This window comes from Pristiophorus japonicus, chromosome 3, assembly GCF_044704955.1.
Source record: "Pristiophorus japonicus isolate sPriJap1 chromosome 3, sPriJap1.hap1, whole genome shotgun sequence".
In the NCBI taxonomy this organism is placed as follows: Eukaryota; Metazoa; Chordata; class Chondrichthyes; family Pristiophoridae; genus Pristiophorus; species Pristiophorus japonicus.
In genome coordinates this window covers 147,552,904-147,579,697 of record NC_091979.1, presented here as the reverse complement: position 1 = coordinate 147,579,697, position 26,794 = coordinate 147,552,904, and positions in this window count along the sequence as shown.

Sequence of the window (26,794 nt, the reverse complement as noted above, 5' to 3'; positions counted from 1 at the left end):
CCAAAGTCACAGGCCTTAATGGTCTTAAATGGCCTCGTTGGTGTTTGAACAGAGGGAGCTCTAAAAGAGGCACACCTCTCCCCTCGTTAACAATTGGGGAGGGGCCTTGCTCCCTCTGTTCAGTTGTCTTAATTGTTTTTACAATTCGGAGGAAAGGGCTCTCAGAGAGAGAGGGGAGAGACAGAGAGAAAGAGAAAGTGTTGGGGGGTGGGAAAGAGAGAAGCTGTGAGGGCAGGTCTCCCCTCACAGCGATGGGTGGGTGTTTCTTGGGGTGCACTCCCCAGATGGCAAAAAAACACAGTCTTTGTAGATGGTCTTCAGGTGGGGGGAGAATATGTCTTCACCTGGGGTAGCTGGAGCCACCCAGGCACACACTCCCAACGATGTTAAATAGGGTGATTAGTAATATTTCAGCCAGGTTACTCCAGCTATCCCAGGCTAGGAAATGGGGGAGGGGTGCTTCAGTCGTGTGTGGGGCCGAGCTGTAACCAAGACCCCCACACACACATCCACACACACACACCCCCCGCGATGTTCCGGCCCTCGAGATGGTATTCTTTCCTCCCCCCACCGATACAACAAAGTCTTTCGGGGAATGCACCAAAACACACCCACCTGTCGAAGATTGTAGAAATGGCTCTCCCTCCTTCCACACTGGATGGTGTTTTCTCAGGTTGTTGTTCTTTTCCACCTCTCTCCAACTCTCTGTAGTCGTAATAAGTTATACATTTTTCTGCTCTCCTCCTCTCCCTCTGGACGTTGAATTGTAGTAAGCCAGCCCTCTCCTCCTCTTCCTGGGCTGGTCTGAGGGTTCACCCGAGGCCTTCCAGGCAGGAGCAAAGCAGGGAGTTCCTTCTCTCACAGCAACAGAGCTCCAACTGAATAGGCCACGCCTCCAAAGCTCCACCATTGGTCCACAGAAATCTTTTGGGAGGAAATGAAAAACATTAAATCGTGGCCCCCCGATCTGGGGGACGCACCAAACATTTACAAGGCCCTTTTTGTGTGCTTTTTTGGGGTTTTTTTTTGTATTTTTGCTTTTTTTTAAAGTTTTTTTTGCGCACTAATATCTTATTTTTTTTTCCTCCAAGTGCCCCCTATAAAAGGGGAGGGAGACACTAAAAACACCGGCAATTAAAACAAATTAAACTTTAAAACAGAAAATCAAATTAAAATTTGGTTGCCGGGTGTGATGATGCACTCCAGTCCCTCCGGTGCCCACCTCTCGCGGAAGGCCGCGAGCGTACCGGTGGACACCGCGTGCTCCATCTCCAAGGACACCCTGGACCGGATGTAAGAGCGGAAGAGAGGCAGGCAGTCAGGTTGAACGACCCCCTCGACCACCTGCTGCCTGGACCGGCTGATGGCACCCTTGGCCGTGCCCAGGAACACTCCTACGAGGAGGCCCTCGGACCTACCCGCTCCCCTCCGCACAGGGTGCCCAAAGATCAGGAGTGTGGGACTGAAGTGCAGCCAGAATTTCAGGAGCAGCCCCTTTAAATAGTAAAACAGGGGCTGCAACCTCGTGCATTCAGTAAAAACATGGAACACGGACTCTTCCAGACCACAGAAATTGCAGGCGGCCTGGGAGCCCGTGAACCGGCTTAAATATTTATTGCACAGGACTGCTCCGTGCACCACCCTCCTGGCCAAGTCCCCGATAAATACTGGGAGGACTCCCGCGTAGAGTGCCTTCCATCGGGGACCCCCGCCTCCTCCAGACGGCAAGATGGTACGCCATGGCGTGTCCGGACGGTAGGCGAGGATGGCAAAGTTGAGAGTGTGCAGGAGCAGCCCGTACAGGAAACCCCTCCGCGCGGAACTGAAAGGCATGGAGGGGATTTCCTCGAGGCGGCTCAAGTTGTGAGGCGCTGGCTCCCGAGGGAGGGTCCGGGGTTTGGCGCCGATGAGGAATTTTGTCCGGATGGGGGTCAGTTCGGACGGGATCTCCCCATGTGCTTGAGCCTCCTCGATGTACCTAACGGAGTCAGGGCCCAGAGCTGTTTTTAGCGACTCGATGGCATTGGCCGCGCGGCGGACGTTGGCGGAATTTAGGCGCCGCGCCAGCGTGTCTGGCGCCATCCAGCCCGCTCCTCCGCCATCGAGCAGGTCCCTGACCCTGGTCACCTCACCAGCCACAGCCCTCTCGTCCGATCGCCACCTAAAACCTCGGTCGTGGAGGTACGGATTCCCGAGCAGCGGCTCGTGCAGGACAGCCGCCACTCCAGCCGCTGGAGAGCTGCGCTTGGTGGAGACTTTGTTCCAGACCCTGGTGAGTTCCTTGCAAAAGACAGGCAGCTCCTGGAATGCGGTCCTGACGCCCCCTAAGCTCACAAACAGGAGTTGCGTGTCGTTCTTGAGGCCGTGCTGCTGGCGGAAGAAATACGTCGCCAGAGCACGCCACCTAGGAGGGGGCTCGACGTAAAGGTATCTCTGCAGGGTCTGAAGACGGAAAGTCGCGAGCTGAGTACTGACGCACACCAACGACTGACCGCCCTCCTCAAGCGGGAGACTCAAGACCGCGGCAGAGACCCAGTGCTTCCTGTTGTTCCAGAAGAAGTCCACCAGCTTCTTCTGTATCTTGGTGACAAACACAGGGGGAGGGGTCAAAGTGACCAGCCGGTACCACAACATGGCGGCCACCAGCTGGTTTATGACTAGCGCTCGACCCCTGTAGAACAGCACTCGGAGCAGTCCTGTCCAGCGCCCGAGGCGAGCGGTGACCTTGGCCTCCAGCTCTTGCCAGTTTGCCGGCCAGGCTTCCTCGTCGGGGCTAAGGTAGACTCCCAGATAGAGGAGATGGGTCGTGCTCCAGGCAAAAGGCCTGAGCTCCTCCGGCAGGGAGTCCACCCGCCACTGACCCACCAGGAGTCCGGAACATTTCTCCCAGTTGATCCTGGCGGAGGATGCGGCTGAGTAAATCTCCTGGCACTCACGCATCCTCCGCAGGTCAGCGGGATCCTCTACCGCGAGGAGCACATCATCGGCGTAAGCCGAGAGGACGACCTCAACGCCCGGCCCTTGCAGAGCCAGTCCCGTCAACCTCGTCCGCAGGAGGTGCAGGAAAGGCTCCACGCAGATGGCATATAACTGGCCGGACATGGGGCATCCCTGGCGCACCCCTCTCCCAAAGCGAAGGGGCGCCATCAAGGACCCGTTAACCTTAATCAGACACTCCGTGGCGGAGTACAAAAGTCGGATCCGGGCGACGAAATGCGTCCCGAACCCGAAAGCGCGCAGAGTTCCGAACAGATAGTCGTGATCCACCCTGTCGAACGCCTTCTCTTGGTCGAGAGATAGGAAGGCGACCGACAGACCAGCCTCCTGGGAATGATGGATGAGGTCCCGGACCAGATGGATGTTATCGTGGATTGTCCGGCCCGGGACCGTGTAGGACTGGTCGGGGTGGATCATGTGGTCCAGCACGGCGCCAAGGCGAGCAGACATCGCCCTGGCGAAGATTTTGTAGTCCGTGCTGAGGAGGGAGACCGGGCGCCAGTTCTTAAGGAGGCGGAGATCGCCCTTCTTAGGCAGCAGGACGATGACTGCCCTGCGCCAAGAGAGGGGCATCTCCCCGGTCGCCAGACTTTCCCCCAGGACCCGCGCGTAGTCGCCCCCCAGGACGTCCCAGAACGCCCTGTGGAACTCCACGGTCAGCCCATCCAGCCCTGGGGCTTTTCTCTTCGAGAGCCGGGCGAGGGCGCCGGTCAGCTCCGCCAGGCTTAGCGGAGCTTCCAGTTTTTCGGCGCCCTCCGGGCCGACCTTCAGCAGGTCCTCCCACAAAACTCTACGCACTTCCTCGCTGGACGGCTCCGGAGAGAACAGAGTCCCGTAATATTCACGGGCCCTGTTGTTGACGTCCTCCGGATCCGAGACGAGAGAGCCGTCGTCGGCCAGCAGCGTCAAGAGCTGCTTACGGACACTCTGTCTTTTTTCCAGCGAGTAGAAGAAGGGGGAGCCGCGGTCCAGATCCCGCAGGAACCGGATCCGCGACCTCACGAACACGCCTCGGGACCCAACGAGCTGCAGGTCCTTCAGCGCGGCCTTCTTCGCTTCGTACACCATCCGCAGGGCCGGGTCCTCGACGACTTGACCGAGACGGGACTCCAGGTCGAGCACCTCTTTTTCTAGGCGCCCGACCCTGGCCGCCCGCCTCTTGGTCGACCCCCTCGCGTACTCTTGACAGAAGACGCGGACGTGAGCCTTGCCCACATCCCACCATAGCCTCAAGGAGGGGAAGCCCCCCTGCTTCCTTCTCCAGTCGGCCCAGAAACGACGGAACGAGACCTGGAACCGCACGTCCTCCAGCAGCTGGTTGTTAAAGTGCCAGTACGCGGACCCCGTCCTCGCACGGAGCGAAGCGAGCTCCGCCCACACCAGGTGGTGGTCCAAACACGGCACCGGTCGCATGGAGGCCGCCGGGAGGCAGGAAACGTATGCCCGAGACACGTAAAGGCGGTCGACTCTGGACCATCCTACTCCAGGCCTCACCCAAGTAAAGGCGCTGGAGTCGGGATGGAAATTTCGCCAGACTTCCACCAAGTCGAAGGACCCGACCAGGTCCCTCAACTTCTCCATCGCCGTCATGCTCTGCGGGGCACCAGAGCGGTCCCTCGCCTCGAGGGTGCAGTTAAAATCACCCCCGAGGACAATGCAGTCGCCGACGTCGACGGAGCCAAGAAGAGCGGACACTTCTTCGAAGAAGCGCATTTGCTGCGGGCCGGGCTGAGGGGCGTACACGTTCACGAGATGGAGCGGCACGTCCCCCAGGCAAACCGTGACATGCAGCAAGCGGCCTGGCACGGACTCCTCGACCCCCAAGATCTCCGGCTGAAAATGCGGGGCCAACAAGATGGCCATCCCACAAGAAGTGGTAGTGAGGTGGCTCATGCGGACCTCTCTTTGCCATTCCAGGAACCACGTGGCTTCGTCTCCCGGAATGGTGTGGGTTTCTTGCAGGAAGCACACCGCACATTTCCCCTCCCGCAGGAGCGAAAAATTGTTAAATCTAAGGTGTGCCTCTCTGCCGCCGTTGATGTTGAGGCTGGCTGTGGTTATCTTCATGACAAAAGCATAGTGCAATCTCTACCTAACCTATTGTGGAGGGTGGAGTGAAGTCGTTTGTTGACCTCCACTCCTTCAGCAGCCCAGCGAGGAACTTTTTGAGCCGGCGCAGCTCAAGGCCTTGCGCCTTTGATAAGGGCCCGCCCGCGGCCATGTTTTTAGCGGCGGCGCGGACGGAAGCGATGATCAGCCCGGCTCGGACCATCTTTCCCGGGCCAGATGGGTTCGGTTGCGGCGACCCTGGCTCTGGACCAAAAAGTCCCAGAGATCCTCTACGGGAATGAGGGGGGACTCAGCGGCGGGCACGAGGAGATCCACCGCCTCACTGGCGATGGACTGGAGATCTTCACCCGCGTCCTCCACCGAGTCCCCGTCCCCTTCCGAGAGGTCGCCGTTAGCAGCCGGCCCGTCGACCGCACGAGGTACGGCAAACGGCCCGGCCGCTCCATCCGGCCCTGGTTCTGCCCCGATCCCACCCCCAGGATCGTCAACAGAGGAGTCCCCACTGGGCTCTTTTCAAAGCGGTGCTGGGTCAGGAAGTGACTGCGGAAGGTGTTCCTCCTCCGCCCCAGGAACCGGGGAACACGGAGAGACCTGGCCAAAGTAATGTTCCAGGTCCTCCAAGTACCCCAGCTCCAAAGTAGGGGGCAAGGGTTGTTGTTCTTCCCCCTCCCCGCCGCCACCCCCCGGCCCAGCGTGTACAGATTCATTAAAATTGTTAATACTGTGTATTTCTGCCGAGTCAAGCAAGTCCCGGGGGAAGTTGATTAATAGCTGGGCGGGCTCAGGTTCGGCCTTTTCGGCCCCGCCCGCCTCAGTCCCCGGAACGCTCAACCCGGCGGCATCGTATTCCTCCGCTGGCCCCACGCCCCCCATGACAGGCAGATCCTCCACGCCATCCCCGGGAGGCAGAGGCTGGGCAGCCTCGACTGCCCCTCCCTCCCAGGGGACAGATTCCTCCCGTCTATGGCGCAGTTTGGGGGCGCTGGTGGGGGACGCGGGACACGCAGCGGGCACCGACTCCTCCGCGGAGGGATGTTGTTCCCCCTCCGCCTCATTGGAGCAGCGTCTCCTTTTGTTCCTGGAGGTGCGCGGAGGCAGGGAGACCTCCATGTCTACCGAGGCCTCCCGCTCCACTCCCCCCTTTTTCTTATCTTGCCCGTGCCCGAGCCCCTCTGCGGCATTAGTCAAGGGCTCGGGCACGGGCTCAGGGCACCCCGCGCTCGCCGATGACTGGGTTGGGCTGAGTGCGGTGGTCAAACTTTCTGGCGCACTGAGGGGACCCGCCTCGAGATGTTTCGCCTTCCTCCGCGCCTTCTTTCCGATCGGACGCTCTCCCTCCCCCCCGCCTGAGGCCGTGAAAACAAAGGCCCCTGACGATGCCCGCGCACCTACGGCTCCCGGCACGTGGACGCTACTAGGAGGAGGGGTGGCGGCGGCGCCAGCCTTGGCCGCCTTCGGTGGTTTGGCGGCCTTGGAGGCGGGGCAGTTCTTGCGAACGTGCCCCACCTCCCTACAGGCATAGCACCGCACGCCGTCCGACGTCCAGAAGACGCAGTAGGCAGCCCCCTCGTGCACCAAATTAAATGATCCCTCTGTTGTCTCCTCCCGCGCCATTCGGACAAAGAGCTGGCGGCGAAAGGAGAAGACGTGGCGCAGGCTGCTCTCCCTGAGGCCGAGCGATATGGGGTTGATCCCTGACCTTACCTCCCCCAGTTGGTGCAGGTGAGGGAGGAGGAGCTCAGCGGGAACAAAGGGCGGGACATTAGATATGATGACCCTCTGCACGGTGGCCTCGAGAGGGTCCACCGGCAGGAATGTCCCGCCCACCGTGAGCTCCTTTTCAAGGGCCAGGGACACCGCCCGCTCCGACCCCAGGAAGAATACAGCCTTCCCAGACATCTTGGAGGCTGCGACAATGGCCGAGGGGCCAACTACCCCAGCCATCGCCCGCACGCACTCCTCGATGCTCATTGTGGGGTGAGTGTAGCTCTTGACCCCGTGTTTCTTAGTAATTAGTCTGAAAGGTGGCAGGGCAGCAGGAGGCGCAGGAGGCGCCGTGGATGCAGACACCGCCTGCGCATAAGTCTTAGCTGGCCCTGCCACCGGCGTGGATGGAGTCGCCATCACGGGGTCCCTTTAAGGGCTACACCCACCCCAGAGTCACAGGCCTTAATGGTCTTAAATTGGCCTCATTTGAATTTATGAGCAGAGGAGCTCTCAATGAGGCACACCTCTCCCCTAGTTGACAATTGGGGAGGGGCCTTGCTCCCTCTGCTCAGTTGTCTTAATTGTTTTCCAATTCAGGAGGAAAGGAGCTCTCAGAGAGAGAGGGGAGAGACAGAGAGAGTGACAGAGTGAGAGGGGGTGGGAAAGAGGGTAGCTGTGAGGGCAGGTCTCCCCTCACAGTGATGTGTGGGTGTTTTTCTGGGGCGCACTCCCTAGATGATGGAAAACAAAGCAAGGCACAGTCTTATGGGATGGTCTTCGGGTGGGAGGAGAAGATGTCTTCACCTGGGACAGCTGGAGCCACCCAGGCACACACTCCCAACGATGTTTAATAGGGTGATTAGTAAATCTTCAGCCAGGTAGCTCCAGCTATCCCAGGCTAGGCAATGGGGGAGGGGTGCTTCAGTGGTGTGTGGGGCCTAGCTGTAAGCAAGACCCCCACACACTTCCACACACACACCCCCCGCGATGTTCCTGGCCTCGAAGAAAATCTTATTTTCTCCCCCCACCAATAAAACAATGTCTTTCGGGGAATGCACCAACACCCACCTGTAGAATGTTGTAGAATCTCCCTCCTTCCACACAGGTTGTTGCTCTTTTCCCCCTCTCTCCAACTCTTTGTAGAAGTAAATTAAGTTGTTGAATTTTTCAGCTCTCCTCCTCTCCCTCTGGACGTTGAATGTGTAGTAAGCCAGCCCTCTCCTCCTCTTCCTGGGCTGGTCTCAGGGCTCACTCCAGGCCTTCCAGACAGGAGCCAAAGCAAGGAGTTCCTTCTCTCACTGCAGCTCAGCTCCACTGAATAGGCCACGCCTCCAAAGCTCCACCATTGGTCCACAGATTCCCTGAAAGTAGCAGGCCAGGTGGATGAGATGGTTAAGAAGGCATACGGAATGCTGCCTTTATTGGCCGAGGCATAGAATATATGGGCAGGGAGGTTATGCTTAAATTGTATAATACTTTGGTTAAGCCACAGCTGGAGTATTGCGTGCAGTTCTGGTCGCCGTATTATAGGAAGGATGTGATTGCACTAGAGAGGGTGCAGCGGAGATTTACGAGGATGCTGCCTGGAATGGAGAATCTTAGTTATGAAGATAGATTGGATAGGCTGGGTTTGTTCTAATTGGAACAGAGGAGGTTGAGAGGAGACCTCATTGAGGTGTACAAAATATTGAGGGGCCTTGACATAGTGGATACGAAGTGTCTATTTCCATTGGTGGAGGGGTCTATTCCAAGGGGGCATAGTTTTAAGGTGGTTGGTGGAAGGTTTAGAAGGGATTTGAGGGGGGGCTTCTTTACGCAGAGGGTTGTGGGGATCTGGAACTCGCTGCCGGGAAGAGTGGTGGATGCATAAACGCTCACCAGTTTTAAGAGATGGTTGGATGGGTACTTAAAGTGCCGTAACCTGCAGAGTTACAGACCTAGAGCTGGTATTTGGGATTAGACTGGCTGACCTTTTCTTGGATGGAGCAGATATAATGGTAACACTGCAGGGAATAGAATACGGCCAGTGTGATCTCCTGGACTGGTTTTGATCACCTGGATGGGTTGGAGAGGAATTTTCCCAGACTTTTTCTCCCGAAATTGACCTGGGTTTTTATCTGGCTTTTGCCTCTCCCAGGAGATCACATGGCTCCGGTTGGGGTGGAGTGTAGAATGTTTTAGTATAAGGGGTGTCGCAGTCGTTGTGAGGTGGATTGGTTGGGCTGGGTGCTCTTTGCCTTTCCGTCATTGTTCATAGGTTTATATGCACTGCTGGTTGGCCTCCAACATTCTCTTCTTAGGCAGTCCCCTGGAGTCGAAGATGACTGCCACATTCTACCCTACATAAACTAGAGGTGATCCAGAGCTTGGCTGCCCATGTCCTAACTCACACCAATCCCGCTCACCCATCACCCCTGTGCTTGCTGACCGAAATTGGCTTCCGGTTAAGCAATGCCTCAATTTCAAAATTCTCATCCTTATTTTGGGGTGCCTCCATGGCCTCACCCTTCCATATCTCTGTAATAGAGACATAGAAAATAGGTGCAGGAGTAGGCCATTTGGCCCTTCGAGCCTGCACTACCATTCAATAAGATCATGCCTGATCATGCAACTTCAGTACCCCATTCCTTCATTCTCTCCATACCCCTTGATCCCTTTAGCCATAAAGGCCATATCTTACTCCCTTTTGAATATATCTCACAAACTGGCCACAACAATTTTCTGCGGTAGGGAATTCCACAGGTTCACAATTCTCTGAGTGAAGAAGTTTCGACTCATCTCAGTCCTAAATGGCTCACCCCTTATCCTTAGACTGTGAACCCTGGTTCTGGACTTCACAAACATCGGGAATATTCTTCCTGCATCTAACCTGTCCAATCCTGTCAGAATTTTATATGTTTCTATGAGATTCCCTCTCATTCTTCTAAATTCCAGTGAATATAAGTCGAGTCAATCCAGTCTTTCTTGATATGTCAGTCCTGCCATCTCGGGAATCAGTCTGGTGAACCTTCGCTGCACTCCATCAATAGCAAGAGTGTCCTTCCTCAGATTAGGAGACCAAAACTGTACACAATATTCAAAGTGTGGCCTCACCAAGGCCCTATACAACTGCAGTAAGACCTCCCTGCTCCGATACACAAATCCTCTTGCTATGAAGGCCAACATGCCACTTGCCTTCTTCACCGCCTCCTGTACCTGCATGCCAACTTTCAATGACTGATGTACCATGACACCCAGGTCTTGTTGCACCTCCCCTTTTCCTAATCTGTCACCATTCAGATAATATTCTGCCTTCCTGTTTTTGTCACCAAAGTGGATAACCTCACATTTATCCACATTATACTGCATCTGCCATGCATTTGCCCACTCACCTAACCTGTCCAAGTCACTCTGCAGCCTCTTAGCATCCTCTTTGCAGCTCACACTGCCACCCAGCTTAGTGTCATCTGCAAACTTGGAGATATTACTTTCAATTCCTTCGTCTAAATCATTAATGTATATTGTATATTGTGTATTGTGAGGTTTGGTGATGCCTTTGCCAGCTTAGTTTTTTATGCAGGTGGGATGAAGAAAAAATGGGATTGAAGGGATGTGGGGACAGGGTGAATAAATGTGATTAAAACTATTTGCTTGTGTGAATGGCAAACACTGATGTGAACTTGTTGGGACGAATGGCCTGTTTTCGTGTAATAACTTCGAGGTAACATAGAAACATAGAAAACAGGTCCAGGAGTAGGTAATTCGGCCCTTCGAGCCTGCACCATCATTCAACAAGGTCATGGCTGATTATTCACCTCAGTATCCCTTTCTTGCTTTCTCCCCATACCCCTTGATCCCTTTAGCCATAAGGACCATATCTAACTCCCTCTTGAATATATTCAATGAACTGGCATCAACAACTCTCTGCGGAAGGGAATTCCACAGGTTAACAACTCTCAGAGTGAAGAAGTTTCTCCTCATCTCAGTCCTAAATGGCTTACAGCTTATCCTTAGACTATGTCCCCTGGTTCTGGACTTCCCCAACATCGGGAACATTCTTCCCGCATCTAACCTTTCCAGTCCCGTCACAATTTTATACGTTTCCATGAGATCCCCTCTCATCCTTCTAAACTCCAGTGAATACAGCCCAGTCAATCCAGTCTCTCCTCATATGTCAGTCCTGCCATCCCGGGAATCAGTCTGGTGAATCTTCGCTGCACTCCCTCAATAGCAAGAACGTCCTTCCTCAGATTAGGAGACCAAAACTGAACACAATATTCAAGGTGAGGTCTCACCAAGGCCCTGTACAACTGCCGTAAGACCTCCCTGCTCCTATACACAAATCCCCTAGCTATGAAGGCCAACATACCATTTGCCTTCTTCACCGTCTGCCGTACCTGTATGCCAACTTTCAATGACTGATATCCCATGACATCCAGGTCTCGTTGCACCTCCCCCTTTTCCTAATCTGCCACCATTCAGATAATATCCTATCTTCACGTTTTTGCCACCAAAGTGGAAAACCTCACATTTATCCACATTATACTGCATCTGCCACGCGTTTGCCCACTCAGCTAACCTGTCCAAGTCACCCTGCAGTCTCTTAGCATCCTCCTCACAGCTCACACCGCCACCCAGCTTAGTGTCATCTGCAAACTTGAAGGTATTACACTCAATTATCTCATCCAATCATTGGTGTATATTGTAAATAGCTGGGGTCCCAACATTGAGCCCTGCGGCACCCCACTAGTCCCTGCCTGCCATTCTGAAAAGGAGCCGTTTATCCTGACTCTCTGCTTCCTATCTGCCAACCAGTTCTCTATCCACGTCAGTACATTACCCCCAATACCATGTGCTTTAATTTTGCACAACAATCTCTTGTGTGGGACCTTGTCAAAAGCCTTTTGAAAGTCCAAATACACCACATCCACTGGTTCTGCCTTGTCCACTCTACCAGTTACCTCCTCAAAAAATTCCAGAAGATTTGTCAAGCTGGGTTTCCCTTTCATAAATCCATGCTGACTTGGACCGATCCTGTCACTGCTTTCCAAATGCGCTGCTATTTCATCTTAATAATTGATTCCAACATTTTCTCCACTACTGATGTCAGGCTAACCAGTCTATAATTACCCGTTTTCTCTCTCCCTCCTTTCCTAAAAAGTGATGTTACATTAGCTACTCTCCAGTCCATAGGAACCGATCCAGAGTCGATAGACTGTTGGAAAATGATCACCAATGCATCCACTATTTCTAGGGCTACTTCCTTAAGTACTCTGGGATGCAGACTATCAGGCCCCGGGGATTTATTGGCCTTCAATCCCATGAATTTCCTTAACACAATTTCCCGCCTAATAAGGACTCCTTCAGTTCCTCCTTCCCACTCGACCCTCAGTCCCCTAGTATTTCCGGGAGGTTATTCGTGTCTTCTTTCGTGAAGACAGAACCAAAGTATTTGTTCAACTGGTCCCCCATTTCTTTGTTCCCCATTCTCAATTCACCTGAATCTGCCTGCAAGGGACCGACGTTTATCTTCACTAATCTTTTTCTCTTCACATATCTATAGAAGCTTTTGCAGTCAGTTTTTATATTGCCAGCAAGCTTCCTCTCATACTCTATTTTCCCCCTCCTAATTAAACCTTTTGTCCTCCTCTGCTGTATAACAAAATTCTCCCAGTCCTCAGGTTTGCTGCTTTTTCTGGCCAATTTATATGCCTCTTCCTTGGCTTTAACACTATCCTTAATTTTCCTTGTTGAGCCACCTTCCCCATTTTATTTTTATTCCAGACAGGGATGTACAATTGTTGAAGTTCATCCACATGATGTCCGAGGAGGAGAGTTTGCTGGTGCTGTTGGGGAGGAGTTAAACTAATATGGCAGGGGGATGGGAACCAATGCAGGGAGACAAAGGGAAACAAAATGGAGTCAGAAGCAAAAGACAGAAAGGAGATGAGTAAAAGTAGAGGGCAGAGAAACCCCAGACAAAAAAGGGCCACAATGCAGCAAAATTCTAAAGGGTCATAGTGTGTTAAAAAGGCTAGCCTGAAGGCTCTGTGCCTGAATGCGAGGAGTATTCGGAATAAGGTGGACGAATTAACTGTGCAGATAGCAGTTAATGGATACGATGTGGTTGGCATCACGGAGACATGGCTCTAGGGTGACCAAGGCTGGGAACTCAACATCCAAGAGCATTCAACATTTAGGAAGGATAGACAGAAAGAAAACGGAGGCAGGGTGGCGTTGCTGGTTAAAGAGGAAATTAATGCAATTGCAAGGAAAGACATTAGCTTGGATGATGTGGAATCGGTATGGGTGAAGCTACAGAATACCAAAGGGCTGAAAACATGAGTGGGAGTTGTGTACAGACCTCCAAACAGTAGTAGTGATGTTGGAGAGGGCATCAAACAGGAAATTAGGGGTGCATGCAACAAAGGTGCAGCAGTTATCATGGGTGACTTTAATATGCATATAGTTTGGGCTAACCAAACTGGAAACAATACGGTGGAGGAGGATTTCCTGGAGTGCATAAGGGATGGTTTTCTAGACCAATATGTCGAGGAACCAACTATGGGGGAGGCCATCTTAGACTGGGTGTTGTGTAATGAGAGAGGATTAATTAGCAATCTCGTTGTGCGAGGCTCCTTGGGGAAGAGTGAGCATAATATGGTGGAATTCGACATTAGGATGGATAATGAAAGAGTTAAGTCAGAGACCATGGTCCAAAACTTAAAGAAGGGTAACATTGAAGGTATGAGGCGTGAATTGGCTAGGATAGATTGGCGAATGATATTTAAGGGGTTGACAGTGGATGGGCAATGGCAGACATTTAGGGACTGCATGGATGAACTACAACAATTGTACATCCCTGTCTGGTGTAAAAATAAAAAAGGGAAGGTGGCTCAACTGTGGCTATCAAGGGAAAAGAAGGATAGTATTAAAGCCAAGGAAGTGGCATAAAATTGGCCAGAAATAGCAGCGAACCTGGGGACTGGGAGAAATTTAGAACTCAGCAGAGGAGGACAAAGGGTTTGATTAGGGCAGGGAAAATAGAGTACGAGAGGAAGCTGCAGGGAACATTAAAATGGACTGCAAAAGCATCAATAGATATGTAAAGAGAAAAAGGTTAGTAAAGACAAATGTAGGTCGCCTGCAGTCAGAATCAGGGGAAGTCATAACTGGGAACAAAGAAATGGCAGACCAATTGAACAAGTACTTTGGTTCGGTATTCACTAAGGAGGACACAAACAATCTTCCGGATATAAAACGGGTCAGAGAGTCTAGTAAGAAGGAGGAACTGAGGGAAATCCTTATTAGTCAGGAAATTGTGTTGGGGAAATTAATGGGATTGAAGGTCGATAAATCCCCAGGGCCTGATGGTCTGCATCCCAGAGTACTTAAGGAGGTGGCCTTGGAAATAGCAGATGCATTGAAAGTCACTTTCCAACATTCCATAGATTCTGGATCAGTTCCTTTGGAATGGAGGTTAGACAATGTAACCCCACTTTTTAAAAAAGGAGGGAGAGAGAAAACAGGGAATTATAGACCGGTCAGCCTGACATCAGTTGTGGGTAAAATGATGGAATCAATTATTAAGGATGTCATAGCAGCGCATTTGGAAAGAGGTGACATGATAGGTCCAAGTCAGCATGGATTTATGAAAGGGAAATCATGCTTGACAAATCTTCTGGAATTTTTTGAGGATGTTTCGAGTAGAGTGAAAAAGGGAGAACCAATTGATGTGGTATAGTTGGACTTCCAGAAGACATTCGACAAGGTCCCACACAAGAGATTAGCGTGCAAAGTTAAAGCACATGGGATTGGGGTAGTGTGCTGACGTGGATTGAGAACTGGTTGGCAGACAGGAAGCAAAGAGTAGGAGTAAGTGGGTATTTTTCAGAATGGCAGGCAGTGACTAGTGGGTTACCGCAAGGTTCTGTGCTGGGGCACCAGCTGTTTACATTGTACATTAATGATTTAGACAAGGGGATTAAATGTAGTATCTCCAAATTTGTGGATGACACGAAGTTGGGTGGCAGTGTGAGCTGCGAGGAGGATGCTATGAGGCTGCAGAATGACTTGGATAGGTTAGGTGAGTGGGCAAATGCATGGCAGATGAAGTATAATATGGATAAATGTGAGGTTATCCACTTTGGTGGTAAGAACAGAGAGACAGACTATTATCTGAATGGTGACAGATTAGGAAAAGGGGAGGTGCAACGAAACCTGGGTGTCATGGTACATCAATCATTGAAGGTTGACATGCAGCTGTAGCAGACAGTTAAGAAAGCAAATGGCATGTTGTCCTTCATAGCGAGGGGATTTGAGTACAGGGGCAGGGAGGTGTTACTACAGTTGGAGAGGGCCTTGGTGAGTTTTGTGTACAGTTTTGGTCTCCAAACTTGAGGAAGGACATTCTTGCTATTGAGGGAGTGCAGCGAAGGTTCACCAGACTGATTCCCGGCATGGCGGGACTGACATATCAAGAAAGGCTAGACCAACTGGGCTTGTATTCACTGGAGTTTAGAAGAATGCGAGGGGATCTCATTGAAACGTTTAAAATTCTGACGGGTTTAGACAGGTTAGATGCAGGAAGAATGTTCCCAATGTTGGGGAAGTCCAGAACCAGGGGTCACAGTCTAAGGATAAGGGGTGAGCCATTTAGGACCGAGATGAGGAGAAACTTCTTCACCCAGAGAGTGGTGAACCTGTGGAATTCTCTACCACAGAAAGTTATTGAGGCCAATTCACTAAATATATTTACAAAGGAGTTAGATGTAATCCTTACTACTAGGGGGATCAAGGGATATGGCGAGAAAGCAGGAATGGGACACTGAAGTTGCATGTTCAGCCATGAACTCATTGAATGGCGGTGCAGGCTCGAAGGGCCGAATGGCCTACTCCTGCATCTATTTTCTATGTTTCTATGTTTCTATGTGATCTTTAAATGTTTTCCATTGCCTATCCACCGTCAACCCTTTAAGTATCACTCGCCAGTCTATTCTAGCTAATTCACATCTCATACCATCGAAGTTACCTTTCCTTAAGTTCAGGACCCTAGTCTCTGAATTAACTGTGTCACTCTCCATCTTAATAAAGAATTTTACCATATTATGATCACTCTTCCCCAAGGGGCCTCGCACAGCAAGATTGTTAATTAGTCCTTTCTCATTACACATCTCCCAGTTTAGGATGGCCAGCCCTCCAGTTGGTTCCTCGACATATTGGTCTCGGAAACCATCCCGAATACACTCCAGGAAATCCTCCTCCACCGCATTGCTACCAGTTTCGTTAGCCCAATCAATATGTAGATTAAAGTCACCCATGATAACTGCTGTACCTTTATTGCACGCATCCCTAATTTTTTGTTTGATGCTGTCCCCAACCTCACTACTATTGTTTGGTGGTCTGTACACAACTCCCACTAGCGTTTTCTGCCCTTTGGTATTCAGAGGTACCACGTACTTTTCCAGCCCTGATTCCTCTATATTTTCTAATGATATGGTCTCAGCAGGTTTAATTTTTTAAAGGTAATCAGCCGAATATCCACTTCCCCCTCATTTGTTTGCCATGGTTCTCAAACCTTGCCATGCAAGTGTAAACAACCTCAGATCTGTGTCCAAATTGTTGGATGAAAAGATATTATTGTAGGCAGATGGCATCCTGCTGTACAATTCCAATCTTTGTACGTCCTTGCCAAGTTTCGCACCAATACACTATCTATAGAAGCCTTGAAATTATTCCTTCCTTCAGTAATAAAGGGTTTGTTTCTTCTAAATTGAGTGTTGGGCTTTAAGTATCGATGAGCTTATTACGTCTAATCCATGTACTATATGCAGCAGACACCTCAAAGCGCTGGAGAAACACAGAAACATAGAAACATAGAAAACAGGTGCAGGAGTAGGCCATTTGGACCTTCGAGCCTGCACCACCATTCAATAAGATCATGGCTGATTATTCCCTCAGTACCCCTTTCCTGCTTTCTCTCCATATCCCTTTATCCCTTCAGCTGTAAGGGCCAAATCTAACTCTCTCTTAAATATATCCAATGAACTGGCATCAACTACCCTCTGCAGTAGGGAATTCCACAGGTTAACAACTCTTTGAGTGAAGAAGTTTCTCGTCATCTTAGTCATAAATAGCCTACCCCTTATCCTAAGACTGTGTCCCCTGGTCCCCTGGTTCTGGACTTCCCCATCATCGGGAACATTCGTCCCACACCGAACCTGTCCAGTCCCGTCAGAATCCTATATGTTTCTATGAGATCCCCTCTCATCCTTCTAAACTCCAGTGTATAAAGGCCCAGTTGATCCAGTCTCTCCTCATATGTCAGTCCTGCCATCCAGGGAATCAGTCTGGTGAACCTTTGCTGCACTCCATCAATAGCAAGAACGTCCTTCCTCAGATTAGGAGACCAAAACTGAACACAATATTCCAAGTGAGGCCTCACCAAGGCTTTGTACAACTGCAGTAACATAGAAACATAGAAACATAGAAAATAGGTGCAGGAGTAGGCCATTCGGCCCTTCTAGCCTGCACCGCCATTCAATGAGTTCATGGCTGAACATTCAACTTCAGTACCCCATTCCTGCTTTCTCGCCATACCCCTTGATCCCCCTAGCAGTAAGGACCTCATCTAACTCCTTTTTGAATATATTTAGTGAATTGGCCTCAACAACTTTCTGTGGTAGAGAATTCCACAGGTTCACCACTCTCTGGGTGAAGAAGTTCCTCCGCATCTCGGTCCTAAATGGCTTACCCCTTATCCTTAGACTGTGACCCCTGGTTCTGGACTTCCCCAACATTGGGAACATTCTTCCTGCATCTAACCTGTCTAACCCCGTCAGAATTTTATATGTTTCTATGAGGACCCCTCTCATTCTTCTGAACTCCAGTGAATACAAGCCCAGTTGATCCAGTCTTTCTTGATAGGTCAGTCCCGCCATCCCGGGAATCAGTCTGGTGAACCTTCGCTGCACTCCCTCAATAGCAAGAATGTCCTTCCTCAGGTTAGGAGACCAAAACTGTACACAATACTCCAGGTGTGGCCTCACAAATGCCCTGTACAACTGTAGCAACACCTCCCTGCCCCTGTACTCAAATCCCCTTGCTATGAAGGCCAACATGCCATTTGCTTTCTTAACCGCCTGCTGCACCTGCATGCCAACCTTCAATGACTGATGTACCATGACACCCAGGTCTCTTTGCACCTCCCCTTTTCCTAATCTGTCACCATTCAGATAATAGTCTGTCTCTCTGTTTTTACCACCAAAGTGGATAACCTCACATTTATCCACATTATACTTCATCTGCCATGCATTTGCCCACTCACCTAACCAATCCAAGTCGCTCTGCAGCCTCACAGCATCCTCCTCGCAGCTCACACTGCCACCCAACTTAGTGTCATCCGCAAATTTGGAGATACTACATTTAATCCCCTCATCTAAATCATTAATGTACAGTGTAAACAGCTGGGGCCCCAGCACAGAACCTTGCGGTACCCCACTAGTCACTGCCTGCCATTCTGAAAAGTACCCATTTACTCCTACTCTTTGCTTCCTGTCTGACAACCAGTTCTCAATCCATGTCAGTACACTACCCCCAATCCCATGTGCTCTAACTTTGCACATCAATCTCTTGTGTGGGACCTTGTCGAACGCCTTCTGAAAGTCCAAATATACCACATCAACTGGTTCTCCCTTATCCACTCTACTGGAAACATCCTCAAAAAATTCCAGAAGATTTGTCAAGCATGATTTCCCTTTCACAAATCCATGCTGACTTGGACCTATCATGTCACCTCTTTCCAAATGCACTGCTATGACATCCTTAATAATTGATTCCATCATTTTACCCACTACCGATGTCAGGCTGACCGGTCTATAATTCCCTGTTTTCTCTCTCCCTCCTTTTTTAAAAAGTGGGGTTACATTGGCTACCCTCCACTCCATAGGAACTGATCCAGAGTCAATGGAATGTTGGAAAATGACTGTCAACGCATCCACTATTCCCAAGGCCACCTCCTTAAGTACTCTGGGATGCAGTCCATCAGGCCCTGGGGATTTATCGGCCTTCAATCCCATCAATTTCCCCAACACAATTTCCCGGCTAATAAGGATTTCCCTCAGTTCCTCCTCCTTACTAGACCCCCCGACCCCTTTCATAACCGGAAGGTTGTTCGTGTCCTCCTTCGTGAATACCGAACCAAAGTACTTGTTCAATTGGTCCGCCATTTCTTTGTTCCCCGTTATGACTTCCCCTGATTCTGACTGCAGGGGACCTACATTTGTCTTTACTAACCTTTTTCTCTTTACATATCTATAGAAACTTTTGCAATCCGTCTTAATGTTCCCTGCAAGCTTCTTCTCATACTCCATTTTCCCTGCCCTAATCAAACCCTTTGTCCTCCTCTGCTGAGTTCTAAATTTCTCCCAGTCCCCAGGTTCGCTGCTATTTCTGGCCAATTTGTATGCCACTTCCTTGGCTTTAATACTATCCCTGATTTCCCTTGATAGCCACGGTTGAGCCACCTTCCCTTTTTTATTTCTATGCCAGACAGGAATGTACAATTGTTGTAGTTCATCCATGCGGTCTCTAAATGTCTGCCATTGCCCATCCACAGTCAACCCCTTAAGTATCATTCGCCAATCCATCTCAGCCAATTCACGCCTCATACCTTCAAAGTTAGCCTTCTTTAAGTTCTGGACCATGGTCTCTGAATTAACTGTTTCATTCTCCATCCTAATGCAGAATTCCACCATATTATGGTCACTCTTCCCCAAGGGGCCTCGCACAACGAGATTGCTAATTAATCCTTTCTGCTCCTATACGCAAATCCCCTTGCTATGAAGGCCAACATACCATTTGTCTTCTTCACCGCCTGCTATAGCTGCATGCCAACTTTCAATGACTGATGAACCATGACACCCAGGTCCTGTTGCACCTCCTCCTTTCCTAATCTGCCGCAATTCAGATAATATTCTGCCTTTGTGTTTTTGCTTCCAAGGCGGATAACCTCACATTTATCCACATTATACTGCATCTGCCATGCATTTGCCCACTCACCTAACCTGTCCAAGTCACCCTGCAGCCTCTTAGCATCCCCCTCACAGCTCACACTGCCACCCAATTTAGTGTCATCTGCAAACTTGGAGATATTGCACTCAATTCCTTCATCTAAATCATTAATGTGTATTGTAAAGAGCTGGGGTCCCAGCATTGAGCCCTGCGGCACCCCACTAGTCACTGCCTGCCATTCTGAAAAGGACCCGTTTATCCCGACTCTCTGCTTCCTGTCTGCCAACCAGTTCTCTATCCACGTAAGTACATTACCCCCAATACCATGTGCTTTGATTTTGCACACCAATCTCTTGCCAGCCTTTTGAAATTCCAAATACACCACATCCACTGGTTCTCCCTTGTCCACTCTACTCGTTACATCCTCAAAAAATTCTAGAAGATTTGTCAAGCAGGATTTCCCTTTCATAAATCCATGCTGACTTGGACCGATCCTGTCACTGCTTTCCAAATGCGCTGCTATTTCTTCTTTCATAATTGATTCCAACAATTTCCCCATTACTGATGTCAGGCTAACTGGTCTATAATTACCCATTTTCTCTCTCCCTCCTTACATTAACTACCCTCCAGTCCATAGGAACTGATCCAGTGTCGATAGACTGTTGGAAAATGATCACCAATGCATCTACTATTTCTTTGGCCACTTCCTTAAATACTCTGGGATGCAAACTATCAGGCCCCGGGGATTTATCGGCCTTCAAACCCATCAATTTCCCTAACACAATTTCCTCCTTTATAAGGATATCCTTCAGTTCCTCCTCCTCAATCGACCCTCGGTCCCCTAGTATTTCCGGAAGGTTATTTGTGTCTTCCTTTGTGAAAACAGAATCAAAGTATTTGTTTAACTGGTGCGCCATTTCTTTGTTCCCCATTATAAATTCACCTGAATCTGACTGCAATACCGCCAATGCTGCCTTTGCAAGATCCTGGAAATCCACTGGAGGGATAGACGCACCACGTCAATGTTCTCGATCAGGCCAACAGCCCCACCATCGAAGCACTGACCACAATCGACCAGCTCTGTTGGGCAGGCCACATTGTCAGCATGCCTGACACGAGACTCCCAAAGCAAGCGCTCTATTCAGAACTCCTACATGGCAAGCGAGCTCCAGGTGGGCAGAGGAAACATTTCAAGTTCACCCTCACAATCTCCATGATAAAATGCAACATCCCCACCGGCACCTGGTAATCCCTGGCCCAAGATCGCTCTAAGTGGAGGAAGAGCATCCGGGAGGGCGCTGATCACCTTGAGTTTCATCACCGAGAGCCAACAGAAAACAAGTGCAAGCAGTGGAAGGAGCATGCGGCAACCAGACTCCCCACCTATTATCATCAGAGGCAGTCCCTCGGAGAAGACTTGCCTCCACTCTAAAAATGAGTTCTTAAGTGACTGAACATTCCAATACGACAACCACAGTCCCTGTCACAGGTGGGGCAGACAGTCATTGAGGGAAAGGGTAGGTGGGACTGGTTTGCCACATGCTCCTTCCGCTGTCTGCACTTGGTTTCTGCATGCTCTTGGCGATGAGACGCGAGGTGCTCAGCGCCCTCCCGGATGCACTTCCTCTACTAAGGGTGCTCTTTGGCCAGAGACTCCCAGGTGTCGGTGGGGTTGCTGCACTCTATCAGGGAGGCTTTGAGGGTGTCCTTGAAATGTTTCTTCTGCCCACCTTTGGCTCATTTGCTGTGAAGGAGTTCCGAGTACAGCGCTTGCATTGGGGGTCTCGTGTCAGGCATGCAAACAATGAGGCCTGCCCAGTGGAGCTGATCGAGTGTGGTCAGTGCTTCAATCCTGGGAATGTTGGCCTGGTCGAGGACGCTAACGTTGGTGCATCTGGCCTCGCAGGAGATTTGCAGGATCTTGCGGAGACATCGTTGATGGTATTTCTCCAGTGACTTGAGGTGTCTGCTGCACATGGTCCATGTCTCTGAGCCATACAGGAAGGCGGGTATTAATACAGCCCTGTAGACCATGAGCTTGGTGGCAGATTTGAGGGCCAGCTCTTCGAACACTTTTTTCCTCAGGCGGCTGAAGGCTGCACTGGCGCACTGGAGGTGTTGTTGAATCTCATCGTCAATGTCTGCTCTTATTAATAAGAGGCTCCCAAGGTCTGGAAAATGGTCCACGTTGTCCAGGGCCGTGCCGTGGATCTTGAGGACCCACCCTTTCCTTCAACCACTGTCTGTCCCACCTGTGAAAGAGACTGTAATTTCCGTATTGGACTGTACAGTCACCCGAGAACTCACTTTTAGAGTAGAAGCAAGTCTTCCTCAATTTTGAGGGACTGCCTATGATGGTTATGACTTATAATCCGCAGTCCTTTCTTAAATTCAACTGTTGCTTTTTTCACATTTCATTGAGAATGATCTGGCCCACTGGGCTGCCTAATCATTAGCATTGCTCATTACAGCCAATGATTTTAAATGGATATGTCCTCTTGGCTGCTATACTTCTCCCATTTCTTAACTCTTGTGCCATTTTAAAGGAACTAAATTTAACAGTTCACCCACTTTTTGTGGGATGTCAAATGACTGCAAATTAGCTTAAATTGTCCAACTTCTCAGGCACTAATTTATTCTCTCATTTGTAAATTAACATCTCTCTTTTAACTCATTAATAATTGCATTTGACACAGGAGTTCCTGATCAGCAGACGAAGGTAATTTATTCAGCCACGTGCACTGTGCCTATGACTCTTTCCGATCTGCCTTTTCTATTTTTTAGCTACTCATTCACTTCCTGAGTGAATGGGTTTGCACCAGGGTGAGGATGGAGCAGAATTATTGTGTCGCAACGCAAATAATTTTGTTTCCATCCATTCATTCTAATTAGCAGTCTGGTTGCAAAACTGTTTGTGGATGACTGTGTGAATCTTGAGGACTATTACAATTCTTTCTCTGCCAAATCACCTCGACTGGATAGCCAAGATATCAATACAGGTCATTAGGCCGGGGCTCCTTAAGTATCTCAACAAGGGGCTTGTGGGGGGTCTCCCAATCTTGCAGCCTGGACCTGTCAGTGCTCAACAACCATTAGATCACAAATTCTACTCTGAAGGTCAGAATTAGGACTTTCCTGATGTACACCACTTCCTTCCAGAGATTGCTGGCAATCTATGATAGAATTATTTCCCCTCATTAATGCATTAGCAAGCGCACCTTGACACAGGAGTTCCCGATTCGCAGGGGAAGGTGATTTCTTCAGCCACGTGCATTATATCTATGAACTAAAAGCTGCAGAGTGTGCATCTCACGCTGCTTGAATCTACTTGTTGGAGGAGTTGCATTCACATTTCCTGGTCTTGTCCCAAAGTTCAGTCTTATTAAGGTTCTTTCACAAGAGGAACAAAGTCTATAACCAAGATTTCCACTCACCTACATCCTATTCTTTAGCTCACAAGATGACATTATTCTCTATGGTATCAGTAAACTAATTCTGGTCACGTGGTAACAGGCTGTGCTGTCATCACAATCTGTCTGGATCCAGATGCTCTGGAAAATAGCCAAGTCTGAGCAATCATTACAATCTTCAACTTCATCAGGATAAATTTGCCGAGATGTGGGTTCTCTCCCTGGAGAACTGAAAGCATTTACAAATACATAACACCTGCAGCTCCAAGGAGGCTCCTGAATGTCCTCTGGGATCTTTCTGGTATGTCAGTAGCAAGTACATGAATGGAGGAATCTATTTCTTTACCTTCTCCAATGTAATGCTTATGATCTGTCAAGTCCATTTGGAGGTGGGGTCTTTGGTTTTGTAACATTTTTGTACCCTATATTATGGAGCAGGAATCATGTGCATTCCCTGCCATTGTTCATTCAGTTTTCCTGCAGTGGAACCTAGTTTATAACCAAATGGATTCCTCCGCACTGTATTTGATGAAAAGTTAAAGTGACAAGACAGTGTGGTGTTGTAATTATCTCTAAATATAAAGTTCCTCTGAAATATAAAGATATATATATTTATATTGTGCTTTTTGCTTCTAGTTCAAACAGAATCAGACAAAGCAAACTAGTTAATTCAATGTAGCACATGAATTATAAAAAAAAGTTTTATATACAACACACCTCAAATTATCTCTCCTAATACAAAGTAAGTAGAGCAAAACATAGTGATTAGCTGAAATAATCATTTATGTTAATGATACTGATTGACTAAAGTATACCATTAACTAAATGTGAAGTCACTGACTCATTAAGTAGGAAAGCTACCAATTTGCAATGATAATCATTATGAAACTGCCCAATCAAATCACTCCCTTTTTAAACTCAGCAATCTGGAACCAGCAACTAATAACAACGGGGGTAAAATTCCAGTCAGAGGTTTCCTTTGGACGATCGCCTCCGACCTAAATTTTTTTTACAAAAATACCTGAGGCGTCTTCAATTCCGGTCGGAGGCCTTCATTCCATGCGTAGCATATGGGAAGATGACTTCCCCATCCGTACGAAAAAGCTGGAGTCACATGGGCCTGGACCACCAATCACTGTAGTATTCTCATTGATAATAATGGGAACTCCGTTTTTACGAGTTCCCATTATTATCAATGAGAATAAACCCTTAAAACAAGAAACACAACATAATAAATAAACAAAACACCTCACATATTTAAAATTAATTGAAATTAAATTTAATTAAATGTTTTAGAAAAAATATATATTTTTAAATGTTTTTAATATGTTTTAATAGGGTTTAAAATCAACTTGCTTTAATGGACAGGGTTTTTAATTGCCGAACTTGATGAGGGCCAAGTCCTACCCAAGTGCCGACCAAAAGGTCGCCGATGGCCGCCAAGAGACCGGGCGGCATTTTGGCAGGAAATTGATGAAAAATAATTTAAAAGTTGGGCTGGTGGCAAACGAGCGACATATCCCATCAAACTGGGCGGGAGTGGGCGGGAGTGGGCGGGAGCTCCCAATCTCAACGGCAAAGTGGGTGGAGTCGGGTCCACAGAGGGTCGAAGACGTTCAATTAAAAAAGATTGGGAAAAAAAAATTACCCGGAAGACCTTCAGGGGAATCCATTAAGGTAAGTCGCTGTGAAAAAAAAATTATTAAAAAGTTCACTAACCTTTTTTTTTAGTTTTTTAAACTTACCTTGGGGGTTAGACCAGCCTCTTCACAGTAGTCCTGCTACCTACTGGCGCCAACTCCCGCCGACTTCCGCCCACACCAATCTGGCATCTTGGCGGACAGGAGGTCATTTGTGCCACTTGGCCATCCGCTGATGTCAGCGGGTGGTTCCCGGCAGTTCTCCCCTCCCGCCTGCCCCGCCCAAGTGCAAACTGGCACTGGACGCAACCCGAGAGTAATGTCAGCGAATGTCGGCAGCAGTCGGCGGCAGTGGGCGGTAAGGCCATCAATATTGGCCCCATATGCTGGTAAAAGTAGGCTATGTGCCTGCTTTTACCAGGCATGAGTTTGAAGGACGCGCGAATGTCCTTCTCCCGGGGATGCGGAGGATCTGTCAATAGAAATCTTGACAGATCGTAAAAGCTGGTTTTCGGGGCATGCGCATTGCGCCCCAAAAAACGGCTTTTATGAGGTCTCGCCGGGCCCAAGCGCACTTCATACGCACCTGGCGAGGCCGGAATTTTAGGCCCATTAACAACTTAAAATAAACCATATTAGTGAAAGTGTCCAAACATTTTCAAACTGCTTCCAGAGACCACTTTCCTTCCTCACCCAAGTCTGTATAGTTAGCTAAGTGTAATATTGGAAACAAAAGTTTGAATATACCTGATTTTTTTTTAACTAAACTCACCCATAATATATTTAGGCTCAAAAATCACAGTGCAGCATTGGACTATCCATTCGCAAAACAATGAAACATGCAATAATTAATTTTAATGCATCATTGTAGACTATATTTTATACTATTGCTTATGCTTTGTTTAATTTACTGTTCCAAATACTTTAAAATAAAGAGTTGTGCTGTTGAGAACAGGAAGATGTCAGATTCAATATCTGATCCGTGCAGCATTAGTTGATGTGAAGCAGGTCAGTGGTGGAGCACGAGTGGCCTCAGAGTTCCTGGATGAGAAAAGAGGAAAATGAACAAAGATTTCCACTCCTGACAGATAGCCAGTGACTCCAGCTGGAAAGGCCGCATCCTAGATTTTCTGATCATAACTCCGATTTAAAATGAATGGCTCACCGTTGGCAATATGATTAGAAAATCTAGGCTCGGATATGAAAATGTCAGTCAAGAAGTGGATCAGGATTGGCTGTGAGGCCTGCTGATGCTCACAACGCTGTCATGCCAAGAATGATGACTTGGGTGATGTACTCGAAGGTTGCTTGCCCATGGAATTGAACCAGAGTATCAGCTAACTGGTAAGTATAATTTAGTTATTTTAAAAACATTAAAAGTAATCTTAATAGAGCTGTTATTTCAATAATTAAACTCAATGATAAGACGATTATAGAATATTCCTGTAAAATTATGAGTGACATTACCACTTCCAGCCATTCCCCCCTCCTCCCAAAAAAACAATGGATTTATTTTTTGAGAAAATTGGAAATCATTGGGCTGAGTAACAAAATACATTTAGAGAAGACTAAGTTGTTCAAGCTGAATCAAGCACTGTATTTCAATTTTCTCTCCTCCAAGCACTGCTGAGCACATCTTAATAAACAAATACAGAGATCTGAGGCAAACTCAGCCCCTGTCTGTACTTCTGGCCATGCATTTAAATTTTTTCTCTGGGCCCATTTTTCAACAGAGCTTAAAGGGTTAAATTATGAGGAGAGGTTCGATACGCTTGGCTTTCATTCCCATGAGTTTAGAAGATTGAGGGATGCTTTGTTCTAGATGTTCAAAATGATAAAAGGATTCATTATGGTAGGTACAGAGAAACTATTTCCTCTGCTGGGGGTAATCCAGCAAGGAGGCACAAACTTAAATATAGAGATGGGCCATTCAGGAGTGAAATCAGGAAATCAAAATGGTGTCCGTAGTGCCAATTTTCC